This window comes from Pediculus humanus, genomic scaffold, assembly GCF_000006295.1.
Source record: "Pediculus humanus corporis 1103172108319 genomic scaffold, whole genome shotgun sequence".
NCBI lineage: Eukaryota > Metazoa > Arthropoda > Insecta > Psocodea > Pediculidae > Pediculus > Pediculus humanus.
This window is the reverse complement of record NW_002987888.1, coordinates 411,352-420,372: the sequence shown is the minus strand read 5'-3', so window position 1 is coordinate 420,372 and position 9,021 is coordinate 411,352.

Here is a 9,021-nt window from a genome sequence, read left to right as displayed (position 1 = left end):
TCTTCTTTCTTTCTTTCCTTTTTCCTCTTAATAAAATCAATAAAAAAAAAACTTTACGTAATTACTCTTCCTTTCTCTCTCTCTGTCTCTCTTTCCGAGATTTCAGGCACAGAGGGTATGGGGAAGGGGTTGGGAAAAGAAAACGAATTATAATATCGGGGGTAAACCCTAAAGAAAAAAAAAAAATAATAATAATATTTTTTTTTTAGAAAAGATTATTATTATTAATTTTTAATTTAAAACTTTTAAAAAATTAAATTAAAAGTTTAAGTAATTCTTGTAATTAAAAAAAAAAAAAAAAAAGAAAGAAAAGAAAAAGAAAGAAAGAAAAGAGAGAAAGAGAAAGAAAGAGAGAAAAGAAAGAGAGAGAAAAAATTAAATTTAAAAAACCCGAAAGAAAAAAAAATTTTAATGGATTCAAGTGGAAAAAAAAGGGGAAAATTTCGCTTATATAATTACAGACGGTAAAAAACAACAGAAGCAGCAGCTACAGCAGCAGCAGCAGCAGCAGCAAAAGCAGAAGACGTGGCGGCTGCGGCGAAATCATCTACTAATAAGATATACCAAACAGAGAGATTTTCCATTTATGAACTAATTACTAAAGATATTAATAATATCACCACAATTTGCGATGAAAAAGATGCGATTTAAGAAAGAAAAAAAATAGTAAGAATAATATTAATATTAATAATAATAATAATAATAATGATGATAATAATAATGATAATAATAATGATAATAATAATTAAAGCCTCGAGTGAAATTTATTAATTGTTAATTTTCTTTTTCGAACGTGAGGAAAAGTTTAGGTTTTAGTTTTTCTTTCTTTTTTTTAACAACAAAAACAAAAACAACGGCAAAAAAGAGACAAACAGGAAGGGAATCCGAGGGCGTGTGCGTGTGTACGTGCGCGTTTGTTTACATTTGAGTGTGCGCAAAGGGAGTGAAAGGGTGTATAAATGAAAATGAAAATGAAAATTTACGAAATAAAATAAAAGGAAAGACACAAAAACGAAACGAAATCATTTTTCCCCTCTCTTTCTCTCTCTCTCTCTCTTTTTTTTTTTTTACCGCAATTTAGCACCACGAAATTTATGACCTTAGATAAAACTAAAAGGTAAAATTTTTATATATTTATATATATAAAAATAATAATGATGATGATAATGATAATAATAATGATAACATGAGGAAAACTAACTTACATTTCTAAAATCCAACAATTGCGTTATCAAAGTTCCATCGGACCTTTGAAATTCCAGCGTAACGGTATCTTCGCTAACGTTTGAAATAATGGTTTCCTGAACGACATCGCCTCCCTGGAAAAATATAAAAATAAAAAAAAAAAATTACGTTTATTTATTTGTTAAAATAAAATTTTCTTCTTCTCACTCTCTCTCTCTCTCTCTCTTTTTTTTTGTTATTCGACTGGAATTTTTTTTTATTTATTTTTGTTAACAATCGTAAATGTTATCATAACAAAAGGACACGCGCACATGCGCGCACGTTTTCCAAAACACACAAATACATACACACGCCCATAGTAAAAATAATTTATTTGTGGAAAACCTTTGAAAAAAAAAAAAAAAAAGTAAAAACTTTTTCATCTCCTTTTTGCATTTATCTTTCTCTCTTCCTGTTTTTTTTTTTTTTTACCCCCTCCCGATTTAAAAAACATCCCGAGGAAAATGGGTAATGGAAAGGAACAACAAAAATGAATGGGAAGTATATATATAAAAAAAAATAGGGGGGGGGGAAATTGAATGAAATTCCGCTTTTGTGAAGAAAAAAAAAAAAAAAATCCCCGGATGAAAAAAAACATATATAATAAACTTATCCCCAATGAATTTTCATTATTCAATTTTTCAAAAATTATTGTTCAAAGGACTGAAAAAAAGTTAAATTTAATGTGTCGGTTAGTTTCGCCATGTTTTTCATACAATAAAAAATAAAATAAAATAAAAAATAAAATAAAAAATAAAATAAAATAAAATAAAATAAATGGCGATAAACAATTTTTCATTTTTTTTTAAAAACCTTTTTCATATCACCGCGAGATGAGAGACGGGGAAAAGGAGGAGGAGAGAGAAAGGGGGATGGGAGGGGGGGGGGTAAAACGAAGGGAAATACCCCCGCAACAAATTCCGATTCGTCGCGCCTTAAAAACAACGATTAGATTAATTTAATTATTTAAAAAAAAAAAAAAATCGTTATGTTCATTCGAACAAAAAAAAAAAATGAATTAATTCGAGCGTGAAAAATTTCATTCATTCACTCATTCATTCATTCATTCGCTTATCAGTTCCGAATGGAAATGGAATAAAAAAAAAACTAAAAATATAATAATAATAATTTCTCGAGTGTGAACAAACGAATAAAAAAACACAAAATTTCAAAATGGCAAACGACGAATGAGAGAATATGTGTAGAAAATTTTTTTGATAACGCCGTAATAAAAAAGGAAAAAACGTTTTGAAGAAATTAACAAAAAACAATCTCGCTATCTCTCTCTCTCTCTCTCTCTCTTCCCCTCCTCTCCTCTCCCCTCCCCCGAATTTCATTTAAATTTCGCATTTCGGCTAATTCTATTTATAATAAAAATTCATCGTCGTCGTCGATGATGATTTCATATCCACAAACAAAACAATTTCAATTTTTTTCTAAACGACGCCCATTTCCCCTCCCATTCCCCTTTCCCCCTTCCCCCGACGGTTGGCATTTCCGCCTTCCCCCCTCCTCCCCGCGTAAAACGTATAAAATTAATTCGCATCATCGATTCCGACATCGATAAAGTTTATTAAACGTGGTAGTGGTAGCGGCAGTAAACATTTTTTTAATAAAAAACGTAATAATTTAAAATTTATTATTATTATCATTATTATTATTATTATTATTATTATTATTATCATCATTATTATCGATATTGATTTATAGATTTTTAAAAATCGACTGACTCTCATAAATTAAAAAAATTAATTACTTTCGTGTTTAATTTTGAATTTTTCGTTTTTTCGGAGGAGAAGGTAAAGAGGGAGGTAGGGAGAGCGGTAGGAAGCGAGTAAAACTCCCTTTCAAATTAATTTTTCGAAATTGCGATACATTGATTATGACGTCGAATAAAAAAAAAAAAATTCGTGACGTGGAATTAGAAAATGTACATAAAATAAAATAAAAAGAAGAAAAAAAAGATATTCCGGTTCGTTTTTTCATCATTTTTTTTTCCTAATTAATTCTTTACGAATTTCCTGCCACGACGACCCCCCTCTCCCCTCACTCTCTCTCTCTCTCTCTCTCTCTCTTCCCCTCTCATTTCACACTCTTTGAATGAAAAATTTAAATCCTTTTTTTTTTTTTTTTTTTTTTTTTTTACGGTCAGTTAGTTAGTGACGACGACGTTAATTAACACTAATTTTTATTTTGAAAAAAAATTAAAAAAAAAAAAAATTAAAACCGGAAAACGTTTAAAAATTTATGTCGTGGGTTAAAAACACGAAATTTAATCGACCGTAAAATCACGTGTAATTTTCTTCTTCTTTTTCTTTTTTTTCTTTCTCTTTTCTCTTTTCTCTCTCTCTCTTTCTCTCTCTTTCTCCTCATTTTCCTTTTGTTCTATTTTTTTTTTTATCTTTGAGACGACGATGTGTCTTTTATGCAAAATTTGATTCAAATTCTCTACTACAGTCATTAAAATAATTTTGCAAATTTTTTCTTTCCTTTTAATTTATTTTTAGTCCTTTTCTTTCCTTATTCGTAAATCCTTTTCTTCGAGAGAGAGAAGGAAGGGGGATAAGGAAGAGGAGATTTTCCTTCAAAAGGTTTATTTTTCTCTTAGTGAATTTCCCGAAAAAAAAAAAAAATTTCCTACATTCTCAGATATTTAAAAATTTTAAATTTTTTCCATTTCAATTAATATTAGTTTTTAATTCGTTTGACTCGATTTTCGTACAAAAAAAATAAATATTATTTTCTTTCTGTTTATTCTCCTTAAATTTTTCATAAAATTAATATTAATAATAATGTTAATAATGATAATAATTTCATTTTTCCATTAGCATAAATACTAGTAAATTTTACTTCCTTTAGAAAAGGGAGGGAAAAACAGAGTGGAGAAAATTTTAATAATATTTTTCTTTCCTCCTTCACTTCCTCCTTTCACTTCCTTTATTTCCTTCATTTCCTTCCTTCCTGTAATTTGTTGTTTGTCTTATTAAAATTATTTTTATCTTAGTGATTTAGTTAAAATTGAGACTAACTAACTAAATAACTAACGAACTAACTAACTATTAATTTACAAAATCGTTCTTACATATATATATTTTACGTATACGGAAAACTCGTCGCACTTGCGGAAAATTCATTTTTTACGTTTTTTTTTTTTTGGTAAAAAAAAACTGCAAACGACTTTAATAAATTTTCCAAAAAAAAAAAAAAGAAAGTTTTTTAAAAAGTTCTCCAAACCTTTTCCCCTCCTCTCCTTTTTTTTACATTTTCCAAAATTTTTCCAAAAAAAAAAAAAAAGAAAAGTTTTAAAATTAAAGTTTTTACTTTTAAATCCATTTGACGAAATGATAATTTTTTTAATAACATCACGCACCTCACCATTTTTTTTTTTTTAAATAATAATAATATTTATACGTACACGTGGAAGATAATGAGAGAGAAAGAAAGAGAGAGAGAGAGAGAGAGAGAGAGAGAAACTAAAAAGGGTTTTTCCCCTTACGAAAAAGTGAAAAAAAAAACAAAAACGTTAGTAAGGCGTGACTACAACAAAGTTTTTGGTGATACTTTCACCTTCCTTCCTTTCTTTCTTTCTTCCTTCCCTTTTCTTCCTCAATTCCCTTCCTTTCCCTTCCCTTTCCCCGACAAAACGTTTTCGACGTAATTACAAAGAAAAAAAAAAAAAAAGAAAAAGATATTTCAAAAACTCTGCTTTTGACAGTTTATCCCTGATTTGTATGCGAAAGACATTCAAGGAAATGAACTTGCTTAAAGAATAAAAAGGAAAAACTTAAGAAGTGTTTGTTTGACTGAGTAATATTCTCAAGAGATATTACTTATATATATTTATAAAATGGCGTCAACTCTGAAATTATTACCTTAATAATTTTTAACCCGAAAAATTCCTTTTGTTTTCTTTTTCACCGCTTACTACAAAAAGAAAAGCGACGGGAGAAAGCGGAAGGTCGCAAACTTAACGAGAAAATCATATACGAATCGTTTCCGGTTCATCGCAATTTTTTTTTTTCGAACTCGTGAACAACCCCTATCGACGGTGTTTCACGTTGATTATTATTATTATTATTATTTATCGAATAAAAGCGATGCATCGAGATATCGTTTTAATCATTCAATAATAATAATAATATTCTGGACAAAAGAAAAAAAAAAAAAAACGAAATGAAAAAAATGGGAGATTGCTCGGCATTAATCTCCTGCAATTGATGACGATGAGGATGATGATGATGATGATGACGATGATGATGATGATGATGATGATTTAAATTAATTAATTAATTACACGGTTCAGGTAAATTTAAAATAACACACGACGAAGAATTTCCGAAATTGCGATCGAATTTAATGAAAATAAAAACTTTTTTTTTTTCCTTTTTTTTTCTTCCTTTAAAAATTTTTTTAAATAATTAATTTCTTTTTTCTTTTTTTTTTTCCTTTTTCTCTACTTTTTTTTTTTTAAATTTTTTAAAATCCGATCTGAACAGCACGGAAAATTTGAAAAGGAAAAAAAAAGAAAAAAAAAGTTTGTGAGAGATTCTTCTTACTTATTTTAAATTAAAACTAATCGATCTAATCCCAGCTACATCCTTTTCCAACTTTTTATAAATTTAAAAAAAAAAGAAAAAAACTTTGAGACGAAATAAGGCAAAAAGAAAAAAAAAAGGGGGAAAAAAAAAGATTTTCGGTCAAAAAACCGCTTTTTCCGCTTCCCCTTCCCCTTTCTTCCCCCAATACCGAAACCAAACCGGAAATGATTTCTTCTTCTTTTTTCTTTTTTGTAGATTTTCGATATTAAATTTTTTTTCGTATTATAAATTCGTCGTCACCTAAACAAATCATAAATTTTTTTTTTGTTACATCATCATCTTTTCCAGACGACTTTAAAATTTCACTTCCGGCGCACCTGAATTCACTTTTAAATAAATAATTAAAGAGAGAGAGAGGGAGGGAAAGAGGGAGAGGAAGAGAAAGAGAAAAAAAAATTCGACGTGTAAGCAACCATCATCGACGACGAGTTTTAATTATCTCAAAATAAACTTTAATTGGATAATAAGAGAGACAGAGATATATATATATAGAGGGAAGAGAAAGAGGGAGAGACAGAAAGAGAGAGAGAGAAAGAGAGAGAGAGAAAGAGAGAGAGAGAGAGAAAGAGACAGAGAGAAAGATCGTCGCTCAATCGTAACAAAAATTTTAAGCATTTCGAATATTATCTCGATTCTGTTTCGTTTCAGATATTTCTAATTATTATTATTATTATCATCATTATTATTATCATTATTATTATTATTCCTACTTCTTCTTTTATCCCGCAAAGTAAAAATAAAAAAAAAAAAAAAATTTCCAATCGAAGAAAAACTTTTTACTTCATGTGTCAGTCAACGATGATGATTTTAATTGAAATGCGCGTGTACGCCGCATTTCCGTTAAAAAAAAAAATAATAATAATAATTTCAAGTCAAAACAAAAATAAAAAGAGAGAGAGAAATAAAAAAAGAAAAAAAATTAGAAAACCTACAACGTTAAAACTTTCTTTCGTTAAACACACGCACTCACGTACGCACGAACAAAATTATTTAATTTACAGTATGAGAAAAAATTAATTAAAATTTGACCGTATATTATGTTTTATTTACGCGATGCGTAAATAAAAAACGTTAAATTTCACGCACGCACGCACACACTCACGCACTCACGCACGAAAGGAAAAGAAAGGAAATTACGAAAAGAAAACGAAAATGAAAAAAGGTTAACCGAATCCAATTTATCAAGACGTTGAAAACAAAAAGAAAAAAAAAAAAAAAAAAAAGAAAATTCCATCTAAATTGGATACACATTTTCAATTAATTAATTGGAGGGGATCTTCTTCTGGAAAAGTTATTATGTACCTGAAATTAAACAACAACAACGCGTTCAACTTGTTTTTTTCTTACTTTTCACCGTGAGTAAAACATAAAAAAAATTTAAAATTTTCCAACGATAACGAATGGAAAATCCGAAATATTTATTTATTTATTTAAATCATTCCTTCCATCGATTAATAAATAATTAATAATAATAATAACGCCGTCGCCTGCGAAAAAATTAATAAATACATAAATAAAAAAATAATTCGTCCCCCCCCCTATCGTCGATTAATAATTACGATAAATTTTCTAAATAAATGATAACGATGATAACAATCGTCGGATTGTTTTTTATTATTTTTCGAACAGAAAATTAATTAATTAATAAATAATAATAATAATAATAACAATAATAATAATAATTTTTCGGAACCTTTAAATGATTCAAAGGTGGAAAAACAAATTTTCCCATCTCTTATGATACAAGAATACAAAAAAAAAAAAAAATTATGGGGGGGCAATACGACAAATAATAATTTTCTCGGAAAAAACGGTCCCACGTTTAAAAAAAATAATATTAATAATAATGATGATGATGATGATGATGATAAAAATGAAATTTTTCTTTATTTTTTTTCCTTTCCTTTTTTCCTTTTTTTTTAACCGGAAAATTCGTCATAATTAAAATTTATTTTCAACTGGGAAAAATTTTCCGTTTAATGTCGGAAAACGGGGGTGTTTCGGGGGGTAAGGTGGTAGTGAAGGGATGAGAAAGAGAAAGAGAATAAAAAAAAATATATATATCTATATAAATGAAAAAAAATTGCGGAGAAATTATATTAAAAAAAAAAGAGGAAAAGAAAAATACGTTAAATCCTCGCCATCATCGCGTTTCCTACCATTTATTTATTTACTCTCTTTTCCGCCCGGTTAAAATTATTATCATTATTATTATTATTATTATTATTATTAATTTTTTTTTTTTTGTAACCTGACAAAAAATTATTATTATTATTATTATTTTTTTTTAAAGAATAAACGTAATGCGAAATTGAAATTTTTGACCCAATCATAACATAAATCAACCAAACGTTTTTTTTTTTTTCTTATTTTTACTTCTGGAAGTTCTCGAAAGGGGTGGAGGGGGACAGGGGGAAAGGAAATGAGCTGGAGTAAAGAAAAACAACTTCGCAGGTGTTAACCTCGCAACAACAACGATTACTTTGAGAAAAAAAAAATAAGAAAAATAAAACGAGGCACACGAGTGCAAGTTGAGATAGGAAAATAACAAAACGTGAAAATTTTAATCTTTTTAAACTGGGAATAAAAAAGGATATAAGCTAAACATTATATTTGTTTGGAATGTGTGCTGGAGAAAAAGAAACGAATTTAATTTTTTTTTTTTTTTTTTCGTTTTAAGTAAATACATGGAAAATTCTTTCTTCAACTTTTGATATTTAAATCGATTTTAAATCCACGTTTTGCGATAATGATAAAAACCATAATGGTAGTAGTAATAATAATGATAATAATAATAATAATAATTTTAAAATCAATCGTATAAATTATTTTCAATTTTTTGACTTTTTTCCATTTTTTTTTTTTTTCGTTGCAAAATTTTTAAACGCGAGAAAATTTTTTTTTCATCTAAAACTCAACGAAAACAAAATAATAATAATAATAATAATAAAACAAGTTTCAATTTATTCATTTTTATTTAAAAAGAGAGAGAAAGAGAGAAAGGGAAAATTTTCCACGGTAAAAAAATATAAAAGTATAAAAAGTATTGAAATAAATTTAAAATAAAATAAAAATAAATAACAGTAGCAGAAACAGCAACAACAACAACAACAACAACAATAACAAAACAAAAAGAAAAAGAAAAAGGAAAGAAAAAAGTAACCTGAAAACTTTTTCTTTTCCTTTCTTTTCCTTTCCT